Here is a 20,392-nt window from a genome sequence, read left to right as displayed (position 1 = left end):
TGTTTCTGTGAGAATATATAGGGAAGCAGATGTAGTTTAAGTGGCTGAGCACCTGCTTCCCATGCATGAGGTCCCAGGTTTGATCCCCAGTACCTCCTAAAAACAAACAAACAAACAAATAAACCAACTCTCACTGGGAAGCAGATGTAGTTCAATGGTTGAGTACCTGCTTCCCATGTATGAGGTCCTGGGTTTAATCCCCGGTACTTCTTTAAAAAAAACAAACAAAAAAAAAACAAGATATACAGAAGTTGGATTGTCTAGACCTGCAATGTCTCATACAGTAATCACTAGTTACATGTGGCTACTGAGCACTAGAAATGTGGCTAATCTGAATTTAGATGTGCTTTAAGTATAAAATGCACACACTTTGAAGATTTGGTATAAAAAGAGAAGGTGAAAATATCTCATTAATATTTTGTTATACTGAATACATGATAAATTGATAATATTTTGGATATATTTGGTTAACTAAAATATATTATTGGGAAGCAGATGAGGCTAAAGTGATAGAGCTTCCACCTACCCTATGGGAAGAACTGGGTTTGATCCCTGGGGCCTCCTGGTGAAAAAGAAGACAGAAAGCATGCCTGCATGGCAAGCCAGTGCCTGCCCAAGTGCCTGTGTGGTGAGCCAGTGTCCCAGGCAGCTGAGTCATGCAGCAAGATGATGGTGCATCAAAAGAGAGACAAGGGGAGAGCTACGGTGAAGCACAACAGAAACCAGGAACTGAGGTGGTACAAGTGACAGGGAACCTCTCTCCTCATCAGAGGTTTCCAGGATTGAATTCCAGTGAATCCTAGAGGAGAGAAAATGAGAAGAAAAGAAAACACAGACAGCAAAAACAGCAGGGGTGGGGGGGGGATAAATAAATAAATAAATCTTAAAAAAATAAAATATATGATTAAAGTTAATTTTGTGTGTCTTCTTACTTTTTAGATGTGGATGCTATGAAATTTTAAATCATAATACATTCTTGGTTTGCACAATATTTCTGTTGGACAGCACTGGTCTATAACCTACTTTAAAATACTACACTCTAGACAGTGTGATACGTATGTGCGTTGGTCAATTTAAGCCACTTCCTCCAGGTGGATATTTAAAAACCAACAATCTGGAGATTGTCATTATCCCTAATCAACCCCAGAGGGCTTATGAGGTAGACTGTATTTTTGTTCCAAATCTGTGTGGCCATATGCATAGCTTCTCCCTTTTGGAGAACTATATTCCTAACATCATGGCTTCAGAACTCAGGCTTGGTCATGTGACTTGCCTTGGCCAATGAAATGCAAGTGCAATGACCTACTACTATAAACAGATGCCTTAAAAGCTGTCACATGGTCTGTCACTTTTCCTTCCACCACAAAACCGGCATATCCCATACAGGGGCTACTCCTTCAGCCTGGATTCCAGAGTGAACAAAACATAGTGCAGAGCCACAGCTGGCCCTTCAAGGGTATGTAACCAGAGTGAGAAGAAACTCTTCCTACAGAAGGTGGCCCAAAATGAGGGAAAGCTGAAGAGAGAGGAGATAGTATGGCATCAGTTTTCCCTCTAGGCCCAGATTTAAATTTCTCCAGTTTGGCAGATGAAGGCCAGAGGTTGAAGGAACTATTATTCATGAGAGACTGTGAAAATTTAGGCAGAAATTCTGTAAAGCAGAGACTGTGTCTGTTTTGTTTACTGCTATATTTCTGGTGCCAAACATAGTGCCTTACCCACAGTAGGTGCTCAGTAATTATTTGTTGGATAAATGAATGAAGACCAAAGGCAGATGCAGATTTGAGAAGCCTGAAGCTTACACATATTTGGGGACTGTCTTCAAGGCCAAAAAAACCGCACCCACACTGTTAATATAAAATTAGGTTTAAAAAAAATGAATATTTATTCCAAATCATAAAAATTTTCTCAAACTATTGTAAGCTTTTAGGAGTAACAAATGCCACAACTGTCTTGAAAATTTGGGAAAAATAAAATGGTTTGTTTATTAATTAATTGCTTGACATCTCTATAATACCGCCTCCCGTCCCCGACATGTTTTGGGTGGCAGCACTTTGATCTCTTCATAAGACAACAGTTTTGAAATTTTATTTTCCATATAAAGAATGGAAAGATCCTTTAATCTTTCCTCTAATTAACACAGGAAAAAATTATTAGTGAAAATTTAGAAAAGTTCCTTTCAGCTTTACCAGAAATTAATGGTAGCTAAACTTTTAGAATTATTCTTAAACTCAAGAAATTCTCTCTCACGTTTCTGTCATATATGAGTTATAAGATTTCAGGGCTTTCAAGTAAGTGTCCTTATGTGGTGAAGCTGTGAAGCACTGTGGAAAGCTGAACAGGGAGATGTTCCCAGAAATAACTCAGCTGGCCTTTACTGCAATGTATGGGAAGAGTCAGACCAAAGATCTAGAATCTGCATCTCACCTGCTGGGAGGAGTGTCCTAGGCCTTGTTAAAACAATAATCTTAGAATTAATGATATTTGTGGTAGAAGGACATTATGAGTTTTATGTTATATTCATTGATATCAGTATTTTAAGTCCAAGCAGCATTTGAAATATTTTTCCAAAATATATGTATGATTTACTCCTCTTTGTTAATAAGTCAAGCAATTCATGGTGGTACTTTTTTTTTTTTTTAATTGCATTTGCTGCATTGTTGAGTGTACTGCTAACAGGAGAGAACTTCTGTTTTGACAAGGTATTAATAAAAACTCAATCCTCTGCTTACCATTTTAATTGTCTGATGATTAGAAGAATGTTCCATAAATTAGCTTCTAGTTCCATACATTTCATATCTTCTTTCATTCTCATGTGACATCCCTGGCAAGTGCACACAGTGGGTGTAGGAGCATTCGTGGAAGCCATTACTACACCTCAATGTCTAATAACTGACCTGTACAAAAAAGAGGGACCACGTAACTATATCCTGACTAAACCAAACTAAGTATATTCTCAAATCAAATTCCCTTTTACTGGATCTCAAAATTATAGCTATTATCATCCTTGACATGAAGGGAAGCATGGTGGATGGGAAGCTGGCTAGTGATCTAAATTCTGAACACACTGTGAGTGCCCTTCCCAGGGGCTTGGAAGGAGCCCGTGCCAAGTAGTGGGACCTGAAGCATAAGCGTCATTAACTTTAAAGTAAATCCACCTCTGAGGAAGACAGGTCTACTTTGCCAAGCTCAGGGACTACATGTGATCCAGGGTGGGTCCTCTTTTCCCCAACTCGATTCATAACAGAGCACTTTCTGGCACATGAGATCTGGAACTGGGGATTGGATGGGCAATGTCCTTTGAAACGGACATTGAAGTTTGCATTAGGGGCAACGCAGAGCAGGATGAGGCTTCACCAATGGGCCTCCAGGAAGAGGATTTGGATTAGGGGCAGCTGCTGCCAAATAGGAATTCAGCCATTTGATGACTGAAGCTGATAGACTGGTTTACTAATAATGTTAATGATACTAGGTATTATTTAAGTGTTTATTTTGAATTTCTCCACTTGACAGACAAGGAAGCCCAGACTTAAAACGGGTTTTCAGGTACAAGACAGGCAACCCCTGGAGGACTTCTAGGCATAACCAGTGAACTTATTAAAAACAGGACTTGATTCTGATATTTTTTTTCTGGTGGGATTAGTAAACTTTTAGAATACATGTGATATACATGCAGAGAATAAAATTATAGAAGAATACACTCCAGACTGTAAAAAGGGATTATCTCTAGGAGGATCATGGTATCTATTATTCCCTATCTATATATGCTGAGGTTCTATGCAAAAAATATGTGCTCCTTTTGTATATTTTTATAATTACTTTAAAAACATGCTAATTGTACATGTCTCAGAAGAAGTGAAGGGATCTTCCCCCAAAATACTAAGCATTACCTCTGGAAATCTGTGAAGCCCTGTGGTAAGCTGAATTGGGATGTTGAGAAATAAAAGCATAACCTTGCAGAAAAATAGCTAAAGGGCCATTCCTGCCCCCTGCTTCTGTAAATCAGCCCATGAAAACATGGCCTTGCAGGAAAATATCAAACAAACAACTCCTGCCCCCCCCCCCCGCTTCTGTAATCTAACAAACCACTTCAGACTCAGCCCCTCCCCTTCTGTAAATCAGCCCTCAACCTTGCACCTGCATTCTGCTTCTGTAACACCGCTTGCAAAATTTCACCTAGCAACGCGTTAGCCAATGAGAAAACTCATACTGATTCCACATAAAATCCTATATAAACCTATGAAAACTGGAAAACGGGGCTCAGAATTTGGAGACTGACTCTCCTCTGGGCCGGCGCATAATAAATCTGTTCCTCCACTTCTCATGAGTGCTGGATTTGAGTTCCTTCTGCAGTTCAGTACTCCTGGCTTTGCTGGAACATTTGGTTCCCTGGCTGGGAAACCCAACCAAGCTGGCCCTTTGAGCCTCTGGTTTGGGATTGGTGGACATGGCCAGAGGAGATCTCCACACGCAAATAAGGCGGTGCCACCTGTCCCCTTGTACGGGGCCTCCTTCGGGGAAAGGATCCCTGTGGGCCACGTCCTCTGACCCGGCCTGACTTGGTGGAGAGGTGGGCTAAACAACATTAGAAGACGCCAGAAAGGTAAGGTCCTGGGGTTCTGAGTCCCAGTCAGGCCTGTCTCTGGTTGGAAGGGGAGACTGATCACCTCCCAAAATCTCAAGATTTGAGATTCCAGGATAGGGTAGTCCCTTGGGTGGGACTGTGTAACTTCTGAGTAATTGAGTGAATGAATGGGGACTTTCAGAGGCTTGCCTCTGCTGATCCAGTCTGTGGCTCCACGACCTGTGCCATGGAGTCCAAGTGGGCCCCAAACTGTACTCCACGGCTATGTCATATGGCATAAGGGCTAATCTGGACTCTACACGGACGCCTTAGCTAAGACAAGCCTAAGTTCTCGCGAGAGACGCGGACAGGTGGGCATCTGAATGGCCTCGTGAGAGGTTCCCCTCCTTTGTTTGTCCTGTGATACCGGTTCCGGAATGGGATCATCATAATCTAGACTCACAGATTGAGGTTGTATGTGAAGGGACTGTGTAACCTCTGAGTGACTGAGTGAATGAATGGGGACTGCAGAGGCTTGCCTCTGCTGATCCAGTCTGTGGCTCCACGGCCTGCACTATGGAGTCTAAGTGGGCCCCAAACTGCACTCCGCGGCTATGTCATACGGCATAGTGGCTAATCCAGACTCTACGTGGACACCTTAGCTAAGACGAGCCTAAGTTCTTCCAAGAGACGTGGACGGGCAGGCATCTGAGTGGCCTCGTGAGAGGCTCCCCTCCTCTGTTTGTCCTGTGACACCGGTTCAGGGATGGAATCATCACAATCCAAATTCACAGTCTTAAATTATATGTTAAAATTTTTCAAAAAGGGCTTTGCTGGGGATTATAGTGTCCATATGACCCCTGGAACTCTCTGGACTCTGCAAAGTAGAGTAGCCTAAATTTGATGTTAACTAGCCCTCAGAGAGAACACTAGAGATGGCCAAGGTTCGGGCAGTTTGGCAGGCTGTCACTGAAACTCCCGGCCACCCTGATCAGTTTCCCTACATCGGTTCCCTACATCAATTGCCCAAACCCTGTCCCCTTAGGTTCTATTCTATGTTGAAGGGAAGGGTCAGAATAGGGTCCTAGTAACTCAAATGGCTGGACCTCAAAAACCTATTATTCTACAAAAATCTCTGGAAGAAAACCCACTACCCCCACCGTACGTTCCAGCTGCTCCAGGACATCTCCCTGCCCCAGAACCTCTACAAGCAGATCTCCCAGAAACTCCCCCACCTTCAGTCTCCCCAGGCCCATCAGTGCCCCACCCCCACCCCCTCGCCAAGGGGGATCCTGAGATCCCTTTGGTGAAAAGATTTTAGTCTGCACAGCCTGCATTTCAGATGCCCTTCCATGAAACACAGACCGGTACAAACAGAACTGTCCAACCCGGGAGGCCAATCCTGTTTTATCAGCCTTTCACAACTACAGATCTTTTAAACTGGAAGCATCACGCCCTTTCATATTCAGAAAAGCCTCAGGCTCTTATCAACCTCAAGGAGTCCATTTTCCTAACCCATCGCCCCACTTGGGATGACTGCCAACAACTCCTCCTGACCCTGTTCAATATGGAGGAGAGACACCAGATCCTCACAGAAGCCAGAAAGTGGTTGCGAGAACAGGCCCCTGCAGGTGTCTTGGAGCCAGAGGAATGGGCCCGAGAAGCGGCACCAAAAGTTCAACCAGCCTGGGACTTTACCACAGATCAGAGATGGGCTGCCCTTCAGTGGTATCGAAAAGCCCTCCTCAGGGGGTTATGGGAAAGAGCAAGGCAACCCGCAAACATGTCCAAAACAGCCTCTGTCACTCAAAAGCCTGAAAAAAACCTCCAGAAAATTTTTATTAAGGACTCTGCAAAGTCTTCAAGATTTATACCCCCTTCAACCCAGAAACCCCAGAAAGCCAGAGAATGGTCAACTCAGCTTTTGCCATCCAGGCAGCCCTGGACATCAAACAAACACTTCAGAAGCTAAATGGGTTCACAGAGATAAACATCTCCTAGCTCCTCACAGTTGCAAACAAAATATTCATCAATCAGAACAAAACTGTGAGGGAGAAGCAAAAAGCAAATGAAACAGCAGGTCTCCCTGCTAGCAGCAGCCTTAAAAATCCAGACCCAACCAATTGAGAGAGGCTACTCCAAAAATGGGGGAATATTTCATCCAGAAACTCCCCGCTGCACTGCTGCCAGTACCGCCTGGGGCCACCTGGTTTACGTGTCTAGATTTAAAGGATGCTTTTTTTCCTACCTGCGAGTAGCTCCCAGAGTCAGTCTTTGTTTGCTTTTAAGTGAGAGAACCCTGGGACTCAAAAAAAAAAGACTCAATTAACTTGAACTCAGCTCCCACAGAGTTTCAAAAAACTCCCCCACCACTTTTCCTAAATCCTGCCACTTTCCTGCCAACTGAAAGAGGAACTCCTGAACATGACTGTGCAGAAGTAACAGAAGAAGTGTATGTGAGTTGCCCCAACCTCCAGACAGGCCCTCTTCACAGACAGCAGCAGTTTTATCAGAGATGGAGAGAGGCTTGCTGGATACACAGTGACCACAGCTGAACAAGTAGTAAAAGCTACTCTCTTAAAGGGTGGTCTGCACAGTGAGCAGAACTCTGGGTGCCAATTCAAGCCCTACAACTGGCCACCCAGCAAACGGTAAAATTGACACTAATTCTAAGTATGCATTTGCTACTGTGCATATCCATAGAGCAATTTATAAGAAAAGGAGACTCCTAACTGCAGGGGAAAAAGAAATAAAAAATAAAGAGAAAATCCCTCAACTACTAGAAGCAGGCTGGAAGCCAAGCAACATCACCGTCATCCACAGTCAAGGACATCAAAAGAAAACAGATGTAGTTACTAAAAAATACACTAGCTGATAAAATGGCTTGGCAGGCAGCCCCCCCCCCCCCCAAAAAAAGCCCTCAAACTGCAAGCCCTGCCACCAGTGCCTCACCTGTCTCTTTTAGAACAACACATTAAAGAACTGAACTACACCCAGGAAGAACAGGAGTGGGCAAGGAGAAAAGGAGGGCACCAGACCCGAAGGAAAACTGACAACTCCCAGCTAGCCAAGTCTTCATCCCAAAGGGGGCTGCCCACACCCTTGCTCGATAATACCACCAGCTCACCCACTTGGAAAAGACTGCCTTAACAGCGCTGCTCAGAAAATATTACTACATTACCCAGACGACCTTGCTCTGCACCACCGTTAACAGCTGATGCCAAACCTGCACCAAAAACAACCCCTCCAAGATCCCCAGGCCCCCGTCCCCAGGCCCCAGCCCCCATCCAACACACAGGAACTGCCCCTTTATGAAGACTTAAAATTTACAGAAATAAAACCAAGTCAAAAGTATAAGTACTTGTTAGCAATAATGTATACCCCCTCAGGGTGGGTCAAGGCCTTTCCCACCTGCACTAAAAAGCAAGAAAAGTAACTAAAGCTGTGCTCTGAAAAATAGTTCCCTGGCATGGGATACCTTTATCCATAAGCAGCAACAATGGCTCAGCTTTCGTGATAGCCAACGTCCAAGAGCTAGCAAAACGTTAGGAATTAAGTGAAAACTCCACATAACATATAAGCCCCAGAGCTCGGGGAAAGTAAAATGCATAAATCAAACCCTCAAAACCACCCTAGCCAAGTTCTGTAAAAAAAAACAAAACAAAATAAAAATCTGGCCTCCCTTGAGTAAATCTGCTCCCATTAGCCCTGCTTAAAGTCAGACACACCTCCGGACCCTCACGCTATTCGCCTTGTGAAATTCTGTTTAAACAACCACCCCCAATTACTCAAGCCTTCAAAGAAAACCTCACCATCCTAGAAAAAACTTGTCAGGATTCTACCCTCCAGCAGTTAAAAAGAACCCTAGCCCAAATACACAAAACTCTCCTGTCTCAGGATCCCATTCCATTAGGCTACCGGTACACCCACACTTGCCCGAAAACATAGTTTGAGTAAAAAACTGGAAAAAGGAGTTCCTCTAGCCTACCTGGACAGGCCCACATACTGTTATCCTTGTAACCCCCACTGCTCTCAAAGTTTCAGGTATTGCATCTTGGATTGCATCTTGGAGTTAAAAGGGCACGTTCCAACAAAAAACAAGACAACTGGACAATTCACCCTGTACCTGACTATCTCTTGACAATCTGAATTGCCCAGAACCACCAAAAATCACCATCACCTAACTAGATGAACTCCTGTTTCCTGTGATTTCTACTCCTCTTCAAACTGCTTGGCTTACTGTTTAGGACTAAATTAACAAATACAACTCCCAGAAACTGGAATATAGTTAAAAAGTACTAATCTTAATAACGTACTTGTGTTTTATAAAATGTTTTACTACCTTAAATTGTTTTTCCATTTAGCACGAGCGATGCCCTATAAAAATTTTAAGGGTGTCACGGAGGGGGCGGGGAGCGGAATGTTGAGAAATAAAAGCATAACCTTGCAGAAAAATATCGAACTGGCCATTCCTTCCCCACTTCTCTAAATCAACCCATGAAAACATGGCCTTGCAGGAAAATATCAAACAAACATCTTCTGCTCCCTGCTTCTGTAATCTAACAAACCACTCTACCCCCTCCCTGCTTCTGTAAATCAGCCTGCAACTTTGCACCTGCATTCTGCTTCTGTAACCCTGCTTGCAAAATTTCGCCTAGCAACATGTTAGCCAATGAGCAAAACTCATACTGATCCCACATAAAATTCTATATAAACCTATGAAAATTGAAAAACAGAGCTCAGAATTTGGAGATTGACTCTCCGCTGGGCCCACGCGTAATAAATCTGTTCCTCCACTTCTCCTGAGTGCTGGATTTGGGTTTCTTCTGCGGTTCAGTACTCCTGGTTTTGCTGCCAACAGGGACATGTACCCAGAAATAGCACAGGTGACCCTCATTGCAATGTGTATAAAGATCCTGACCAAAGACCTAGGATCTGCACCTCACTCTAGGCCTTGTTAAAACAATAATATTAGGTTTCCATCTCCTGAGGCAGTTCTACCAGAACACAGGAGCCTTAGACTTAAGAAAACTCTAAATCAGTTTGGGGCCAGGGCAGGCCCATGTGAATTGCCCCTTCTAAGGCATACTGTGGAATGAAGTAAGACTATCTATGTCATGATAATCTTTGTTGGTTTCCTTTTCCTTTAACAAAATTTCTTGTTGCAAAGGTACATCTCATGGACTGTTCCTTTCTGTACAAATTGTCCAGAAGGATGGATTTCCCAGGTTTCTGGATGTTTACAGAAATGTTAACATCCCAGAAAGGCAACTTGAACCCTTGAGCTAGGGATGTCTTGGATTTAAGTATTATGTGATAAGTTTGTTCTTTCTCCCATGTGTACATCAGAACTATCATTACTGCATTAACTCCTACTCTTTCTTTATATACAACCAACACTTATGCCATGGAACTACCCCTGCATGCTCACAAAATACCCTTAGTCTGCAACACCCTCCTGCCCCATCTGCACAAGTCCAAATTTTAAATATCCCTCAGGAACTTGCTTACATTTCATCCATGAAATCCTCAGTATCTGCCCTTCCTTTGAGCCTTCCTAAAGTACTTGATTTGTAAATTCTTATAGCATGTGTTCCTTTCTTATTTGCATTAGTTTCTATGTCACATATTGCATATTAGGATGAAAGGAAGTATAGCATTCACTTTTTTTGCCCTATCAGTACCTAATTTTGGAAATACATTGTGCTCAACAAATGCTTTTTTTCTTTTTTACTATGATAGCGTACACACAAGATAAAAATTTCTCATTTTAATCACTTTCAAGTATAAAATTCAGTGGTATTAATTGCATTCACGATGTTGTACTACCATCACCACCAAATCACCCCTAGTAACCTATAATCTACTTTCTGTCTCTATTAATTTGCTTCTTCTAATTATTATATAATATAAGTTAAATCACACAATATCTATCCTTTTGTGTCTTCGGTGCTCATTTATATTGTCATATGTATCAGAACTCCATTCCTTTTTATGGCTGAATAATATTCCTTTGTATGTATGAACCACATTTAGTTTATCCATTTATCTATTGGTGGATACTTGGGTTGCTTTCACCTTTTAGCTATTGTGAATAATGTTGCTATAAACATTGGTATACAAATATCTGTCTGAATCTTTGCTTTCAATTTTTCTGGGTACATACCTAGAAGTGGAATTGCTGGGTAATATAGTAATTCTATACTTAGGTTTCTGGGGAACCACAAAATCATTTTCACAGCAGCTGCAAAAATTTTGCATTCCCACCAACAATGCAAGGGTTCCAGTTTCTCCTCATCCTCACAACACTTGTTCTTGCCTATTTTTTTTTTTTTTTTTTTTTTTTAGGGTAGGCAAGGGAGCAAAGAGTTAACTAAAAAACAAGAAAATTGGAAACAGATGTGGCTCAACCAATTGGGCTCCCATCTACCATATAGGAGGTCCAAGGTTTGATGCCCAGAGCCTCCAAGTGAGGGCAGGCTGGCCCAAATGGCGAGTTGGCCCAAGCAGAGTGCTGGCCCATGCTGGAATGCCACTGTGTAGGAGTGCCCCCTGCATGGGAATGACACCCAGCATAGGAAAGCTGCCTCACGCAGGAGTGCCAGCCAATGCTGAGAGCTGGCACAGCAAGATGACCCAACAAGAGACATAGAGGAGAGAAAATAAGAAGACATAGCAGAACAGGTAGTTGAGGTGGTGCAAGAGAGTAATTGCCTCTCTCCCACTCTGGAAGGTCCCAAGATCGGTTCCCGGAGCCACCTAATGAGAATACAAGCAGACACAGAAGAATACTCAGTGAATGGACCCAGAGAACAGACAATGGGGGGACCAGGGAGGGGAGGGAGCAATAAATAAAAAGAACATCTTAAAAAAAAAAGAAAGAAAATGAGAAAAATACATAGTCTGAGGTATGGACCTCAGGCATGCTGCAGAGTGAGGCATGCACATGGGGCCCCAGGTTAGACCTTTTGACACTTTTACTCCTCCGCTGGCATAATGTTGGGGAGGGGCCCCAGCTGCTTGCTATTCTGATTGGTTGCCCCAACTCTCAGTTCTCGGGGGCCAATGGTGAGGGCTTTTGAGGGTATCCCAGGCTTTCCCTTGGCCTGGAACAGAATTCTCACAGCAAGGGTCTCTCAGGATCCCTCAGGAGTTTTCTGGTCTTGTGCATTTTTAAAAAATAATAACCGTTCCAAAGGATTATTCTTATGATTTTGATTTGCATCTCCTTAGCGACTAATGATGTTGGGCATCTTTTCATGTGCTTATTGGCCATTTGTGTATCTTTGGAAAAATGTCTACTCAAATCCTTTGCCCATTTTTAATTTGATTATTGTCCTTTATTGCACAGTTTTAAGAATTCTTTTTATATATTCTGAATGCTAGTTCTTTATCAGGTACATAATCTGCAAATATTTTCTCCTGCTCTGTAAGTTGCCTGTTCATTTTCTTGATGATGTCATTTTATGTTCAAAGTTTTAAATTTTGATGAGGTCCAATTTGTCTTATTTTTCTTTAGCAACTCATGCTTTTGGCATAAAATTGAAGACTCCATTGCCTATACTCTATACAAGGTCCTGAAGATATTTCTCTATGTTTTTCTCTAAGAGTTTTAAATTTAGGTCATTGGTGAATTTTGAGTTAATTTTTGTACATGGTATGAAGTAGGGTCTATTTTCATTATTTTGCATATGGATATCTAGATTTTCCAGCACTATTTGTTGAAAGACTATACTTTCCCTATTGACTGGACTTGACACCCTTGTGTATGGGATCACTGTATTTTTTACATGCATTTTCTGTAAACTTACAGCTTCTCTAATTAAAATTTTTTTCTTAATTAAAAATCCAATGGAATATCTGTTAAAAAATCAATTAGGGAAGCGGACTTGGCCCAGTGGATAGGGCGTCCGCCTACCACATGGGAGGTCTGTGGTTCAAATCTCGGGCCTCCTTGACCTGTGTGGAGCTGGCCCATGTGCAGTGCTGATGCACTGCCCTGCCATGCAGGGGTGTCCCCTGCATAGGGGAGCCCCATGTGCAAGGAGTGCACCCCGTAAGGAGAACCGCCCCGTGCGAAAGAAAGTTCAGCCTGCCCAGGAATGGCGCCACACACATGGAGAGTTGACGCACAAGATGACGCAACAAAAATAAACACAGATTCCCGTGCCACTGACCACAACAGAAGTGGACAAAGAAGAACACGTAGCAAATGGACACAGAGAGCAGACAACCGGGCGGGGTGTGTGTGGGAAACAAAAGCATGCTGTTTCCATGGAAGCAAGTTATTTTCTGACCACTGGGTCATGCTGTCCCTAAAGATATACGTGCAGGTGGCTAATCTCTCTGGGAAACATAACATGCCAGCAGAACCCAGACTTGATATTTCAAGTAACCTGGGCAACAAGATTAATGAGAATATTTGTTTCAGTAATATAATAGAACATTATGAGCTTTGGTAACTATCTTATCCACTGTGCACTGTGTTATTTAGAATGAGGTAACGGGAATAGTTAGCTAGAATAGTTGCTGGTTCTCACAACTGCTTGGGGTATATAAAGAAGCCCCTGAAATTAATAAACTTGTCTGATGAGCTTGAGAAATCAATGCTCTCAGAACCCCTGATCCCAATCTCTCTTTGTCTTTCATTTCCTATACCCTTTGGGTCCGTTGACTCTGACATCTGGCGCCCAATGTGGGGCCCGAAGTAGTGACTGCAGCAGAGATTCTTCCACGACAATATCGGGAACGCAGAACTGAAAACCTTCCTGAAAGGTTGAGGTGTCCATCAAAGGGTGACTTGAGTCTGACCATACAGTGGTAAGAATTTTAATTAATCCTGTTTTACGCTAGCATCAGGGTATGGGTAATCAACCAGGACAGCTGGAAGAATATTCACAGGTACTAAAATCTCTTTTAAATACTGTTGGAGTCTCAATAAAAACTGCTAATTTACTTCAACTTTTTGCTCTAGTACAAAAACACTGTTATTGGTTTCAGCCACAAGGGAAAAATCTTTTAAATCTTAAACAGTGGAAACAAGTAATGAAGGCGCCACTTAGAGCATACCAAAAAAGAAAAACTATACCATTGTCGGTGTGGGCTTTAGGACAACAAATTGCAGCAGCCTTAGGTACTTTACGGTCTAAAGGAGAGAAAGATGAAGTTACTGTATTTTCTAAGCCCATAAGTAAATTTGAAATGAAAGAAAGTAAATTGGAACAAGAACAGGAACTTGAGGCAAATGGGGAACCATCAGATTTTTTCCCTCATCCTGATATTAACCCTTTCATCAATAAAAGCTCAGTGAAGTGTCCTAATGAAATATCTTCTGTGTATCCAGTACAACCCTCTGCACCTACTGAATTGCCTTCTGTTACTAAGCCTAAATTAGAAATGTTTTCAGATATTGCTGATGCTTTGCCTTATGTTAAACAATTATTATCTGCTTTCCCTGTAACATTACATGCGATACCACCAGATACAAATAATTTGCAAGGGGATGTCGAGTTTCATCCTGAGCCATACCTTTTAAACTATTGAAAGATTTAAAACAGGCAAAGATACTAAATAAAGTCCTTGTTAGTGAAATCAGGCTTGTAAGAAAGCTCTCTGTTAAAGTGTTAACTAAGATAAGGAAACTATTCTGGCAGCAACTCTGCAAACCCCCTGCTGTCTACATGACAATGTAGCTGTGGGTTAGTGGGGGTTAATAGAGTTAAGCCACTGAAAAAAGAGAAAAACATGGCAACATTGGTGTTCTGTTTTGTTTCCATGCTAATTCTGATTGGGCCTAGTTAATCAAGATAATAAAATTAGTACAAAAGTTTTATCAAGGTTTAAAAAGGAATTTTTAGTTTTAAATCAATAGTTTACTCCTGAACTTCAAGTCTCAGTATAGTCTTACAGAGTAATAATCCAAAAATGTGTGTTAATGGTCTGTCTCAAGTTATCTTGATTGCTGATAACTAACAAAAAATGTTTCCAAGCACAAGCTTGCATGTTACAGGCAACATGGATTCCAGAAGAAATCTTAAAAAGTGATATCTAAAATGTGATATAATGGAGAACTTAAAAACATCTGTACCAAGAAAGTAAGAATTATGAGTTAATTGCAAACTATATGTTTCTGTTAATGTGTTGTAATTGTTTTGTGTCTGTCTGTTCGTTCAATGTCAGTGTATATTTTGATACCTACAGATGGTAATATAAATTAATAAAAATGTTTTAAAAGAGCTCTATTCAAATGGCCAAAAATTAAATAAGCGCTTATATTAATACTTAAGTTTAAATGTTAATAAGATCTCTACAATGATAAAAGTTGTAAGTTTTGATTAACAAAATTACTATAAGTCTTTTTATAAAAAGTTGTTCTTGCCTAGATTGAAATGAATAGTTTATTTTTCTTCACAGGATAAAATGAAGGATGTAAGACATAAATGAATATTAAAGAAGGTTAAAAGTTTATGGAAATGCTGACTGAAATTTAATAAGTTTTTTCCAAAAAGTGTGTTTTGTCCTAAAGTAGGATGGCTAATTTTCATAAACTCTTGGAACTTAAATGCATGTGGCAAGTTATAGAAAGTATTGTGGTAACTTTAAGTAAAGAAATGTGTTCAGTAAAGGTAAAATTTGTCTTAAAATAATATAATTATACTCTATATGATTATAAATAATTATAAAAAGTCTTATGAAGCATTGTTTAAATTAAAGTGTTTAAGTGGCTAATTTCAAAAAGTCATTATTGAACAAACTTGAATTAATAATAATAATAATAAAAGGTAATTTTATAACAGAAAAGCTTGGCTGCAGCCAGCCTCCCTTGACAACTTGCTTCTAGGAAACTGTTTCTGATATTGCATGCTCCTAAGTAGTTAAAGTAAAGAAAAGTTCATTATTTCAACAAGCTTGTTTAGTGTTGACAGTATTATGTTATAAGAAGTTTGCTTGATAACTTAGTATGTGGGCTATATGAAATGTGTTTTTATTATTAAGGAAACAGGAGATGATTTTGTCCTAAGACAAAATGATTGGTTATTAAGAAAGAGTAAAATATGGAACAAAACCTAGGTGAATACTGAAAGTGTAGAGGCTCGTGGAAAAGAAAATTTTATGATTAAAGTTAAGTAAAATTTGATGGGTCTATCTATAAAATTTTAAAAGGTTTAGTATTAAGCAGTATACTAATGCAAAGTTAAAATTTTCTTCTTTCTCAAAGCCTCTCAAATCATTAATCTGTTTTGGTAAAAGTTTCCTGAATAATCAGTATACAAAGAAAGTGTGTTTTATCAAAATAGCTTCTTGTGCCTTAACCTCATCATTCCTCAGTGTTCAAAAAAAGGAAAAATCTTATCTCTTTTAAAAGAACATAATGTTCAAACCTGCTTTCTCAAAATCAAATCCTGAAAAGTAGCCTTTTATTCCAAACTAATTATAAGAGATTTGTTCTTTTACCTTGAAAGAAAAATTAAAGTAATAGTTAAGTTCATTTAATGTTATAAGTCGAATAGAAGGTGTTTAAAAGTGTTATAAAATTAACAAGTTTCTTCTTTCCTTTAGCCCTCTGTTAATTAAAGTTGTATGAGTAAAATGTTCCTATGAATGCTTAAAAGTGTATAAATTTACCAATATTTCAGCATAATATTAAAGAAAAGTACAATGTGGTTAATTATGGTTTTAATTATTATAAAAGAGTATGTGTCACAAAAACAACCTCTTATCATAGATTAAAATAACAACACTGTAGTATGCAGCAATCCCAAACACTGCTAGTTTGTTGCAAGAAGTTAATGTCCAGCTGTGTTGCTATCATTTTGTTTTAAAACTTGCTAAAACTTTCTTTAGTATCTTCTTGAACAAGTCAAGCCAGTTGCATTCCTCTATGTGTAAAAAACCCAACAATGAACTTTTGCAGTGCTTTTCAGGGCTACATGCATAGCCCAACTATCAACGCACAGAGCTTTCAGCCGTCATTAAGGTTTTACAAACGTTTCAAAAACCCTTGAATATTGTCTCTGACTCTGAATATGTGTGTTTAACTGTAGCTCATATTGAAACAGCTCATATTTTTATGACTGATGAATTATCTCAACTTTTTGCTGACCTTCAAGCCCTCATTCGGCAAAGAAGTCAGCCCATATATATTACTCATAGCTGGTCTCATACTTCCCTTCCTGGTCCTCTAGCTATCCAAAATACAAGAGCTGATTTATTAGTAGGATGTTTGCAAGATGCCAGTAAATATCATGCATTAACTCATATTAATACAAAGGGACTTAGACATAAATTTCCTCAATTAACAAAATATCAAGCTCAAGAAATTATTCGCACCTGCCCCACCTGTGGACCTTTAACTACAGTGCCTTTTCAGGCTGGGACTAATCCCAGAGGCCTGCCTCCTAATCAACTATGGCAGATGGATGTTACTCACATACCATCATTTGGTAAATTACAATATGTCCATGTTTGCATTGATACTTACTCTCATTTTTTGTGGGCTACTGCACAAAGTGGTGAACGTTTTCATCATGTTCGCTCCCATTTATGGTCTACTTTTGCAGTGATGGGATGCCCCTTGAAAATTAAAACTGATAATGACCCTTCTTATACTAGTAAGTCTTTTACTTCTTTTTGTTCTACATATGCTATAAAACATGTTTCTGGTATTCCTTATAATCCTACAGGTCAAGCCATAGTTGAACACAGCCATTATACCCTAAAAACTATGCTTTTAAAACAAAAAGTGGGAGATAATGGTATTATAACACCAAAAGATCAATTGGCAAAAGCTTTATTTACTTTAAATTTTCTTAATGTTTATAATTCATTGACACCTGCGGAATGTCCTTTGGAAAATGTCAAACATCTACAGTGGACACAGGAAATGAAGATCAACCAATATTCTGGAAAGATATTTTAGCAATGAATGGAAAAAAGGCAGGATTAAAGTATGGGGGTGAGACTATGCTCTTGTCATTTCAGAAAATGGAGAACAAATTTGGTTACCTGTGAAGAGGATTAAACGCCGGAATGAAGAGATGGAGTCTCTTCAACTTCAACTTCAACTTCAACTTCAACTTCAACTTCTGATGATGGTGATCGTAAGTAATGAGGAAGCTGCCAGTAAGTACACTTATTGGGCCTATATACCTAACCCCCCATTACTTAAAGTGTTAACCTGGAAAGATCCATTCTTTCACATATGTCTGAATAAGACCCATATATTCCCTGGACCAAGTGATGATCAATTGCCAATTAAACCCTATGAGGAAGGACAAAGAATCTATAATCTCATATTACCATTTGATTATCAACCCTTATGCATTGGTAACCATCCTTCCTGTATGTATGTTAAAAATCGGGCCATAATTACCTTCAAAAATAATAATACTCAGTTTATTGTGACTTTATTTCCCTCTTACAATTTTTTCATGACTAAAAATCTTACTTATGATTGTCCGCAAAAAAAAAACAAAACAGTAGGGATAAAGAAGGATGGCAAGAGTGCTATATAAGAAGAAGATCTGTCATTTTTAATGATTCCTATGGAATAGTGTGGGAAAGTGCCCCTATGGGGAGTCCCATTGAATATAATGACAGATTTATTTGGCATGGTCTAAATAGTAAAGGACAACAAAAAATAATTTTTACCAAAAATAATAGTGTTTGAAAATATAAAAGGAAATGGATACCTTCTCCATAGTATAACATTACATCTATACATAAACAAAATAATTTGTGGAAAGTTTTTCTAGGAATAGCTCCTACTATAGAATGGATTGGGAATAATAGTAATGGTCAACATCTGCATTTAAATCAAATTCATCATCTTCAGGCATGTGTAAGAGATCCTTATGTGTTTGTGGTTGGAAAATTAATTATAACCAAGAATGCTCTATTTTATAAAAGTGGGGACTTGCATACTTGTTTGTCTGAGAACATTTTACAGAATGGAGATTTCATTACAATGGCTCAAAGGCAGCAGGGAGTGTGGATTCCAGTGTGACTGAACCGAATTTGGCAATCATCACCTGAGAGTCAACTGCTGTCCCATATGGCATGAGAAATCCTGAAGCACTCAAAGTGATTTGTGGGACTGCTAATAGCTGGCATATTGGGTCTGATTAGTGTTATTTCAGCTTCTGCTACAGCTACTGTGGCCTTGCATAAGATGGTGCAGACTCAACAATATGTGCATGAATGGCATAAGAATGCTAGTGACTTATGGCATAGTCAAGAATATATCGATGGAGAATTAAACAGTAGAGTTAATGATTTAGAATCAGCGGTTTTACATCTTGGAGATCAACTATATAACTTAAATCTACTTAGGGGATTGAAATGTGATTGGAATAAAAGTAACTTTTGCATTACTCCACTTGCTTATAATAATTCTATGTTTGATTGGGAAAAAATTAAAAATCATTTGATAGGTCATAAAAGTAATACATCATTAGAAATAGAAGAATTACAGAAAAAGATATTAGAAATGTCTCATAATCAGATTTATATAGCTGACGATAAGGATAGCGTTAATAATTTAATTTCTCATTTTAATAAGTTTAATCCAGTAGATTGGTGGAAGTCTCAATATTTTTTATCAGCATTAGGAATAGGACTTTGTGTGTTAATCTTGTTGCTCATTGTTGTCCCTTGCCTGGGACAAGAAGTCTATCGAAGACTGCACCATGTTGATGCAATGGGACAAGCTAATAATTTGGTACTTGCAAAAAATCTAGTATAGTTCCCCATGGTCAGAATGCTTGGCTGGTTGGTAGTCAATGACAAGTAAGACTCTCAGAGGAGGGCAACCTAAGACAGGCACAGCCATCCTGACTAAAACAAAAAGGGGGAATTGTGGGAAACAAAAGCATGTTGTTTCTATGGAAGCAAGTTACTTTCTGACCACTGGGTCATGCTGTCCCTAAAGATATACGTGCAGGTGGCTAATCTCTCTGGGAAACATAACATTCCAGCAGAACCCAGACTTGATATCTCAAGTAACCTGGGCAACAAGATTAATGAGTATATTTGTTTCAGTAATAAAATAGAACATTATGAACTTTGGTAACTATCTTATCCACTGTGCACTGTGTTATTTAGAATGAGGTAACGGGAATAGTTAGCTAGAATAGTTGCTGGTTCTCACAACTGCTTGGGGTATATAAAGAAGCCCCTGAAATTAATAAACTTGTCTGATGAGCCTGAGAAATCAATGCTCTCAGAACCCCTGATCCCAATCTCTCTTTATCTTTCATTCCCGATACCCTTCAGGTCCGTCAACTCCGATGGGGGGGGGGGGAGGGTTGGGAGGGCAGGGGAAGAGAAATAAATTTAAAAAATAAATCTTTAAAAAAAAATCAAGTAGTTATAGATATGTGGAATTCGATTCCATTGTTCTATATATCTGTCCTTGTGCCACTACCTCACTTTCCTTGAAAGTCAGAAACAAACCAAAAAGAAAAAAGAAAAAGTTCCAGCCTGAAGTGTAGGGTCTCCTTGTTTTTTTCTGTGCATGTCTTATCTTGGGCATGGACATATGGCTCTGGGAATTTCCCAACACACTAGTTTACATGACTCCAAATGTCTCCTCTCTCTAGGGAACAGTTTTCTCATGGTCCTGGCACTGTACTTTATGTCCCACAGCCAGCAATCCCCTGCCCCAAGCAGCACGACTTCACTACTCTCCCACAGCATTCTGTAGGAGAGCTTGGTGAGCTGCATTCTACATGCAGGGCAAGTTCTGAGACAGAGTGTCCCTCAGGCCACCACCAACAGATTGGGCCAGACACATGTCCTGAGCATGTGTTCAAGGGCTACTGTGTTCCC

The sequence above is a fragment of the Dasypus novemcinctus genome, chromosome 1, assembly GCF_030445035.2.
Source record: "Dasypus novemcinctus isolate mDasNov1 chromosome 1, mDasNov1.1.hap2, whole genome shotgun sequence".
Lineage (NCBI taxonomy): Eukaryota > Metazoa > Chordata > Mammalia > Cingulata > Dasypodidae > Dasypus > Dasypus novemcinctus.
Note: the sequence above shows the minus strand (reverse complement) of the source record.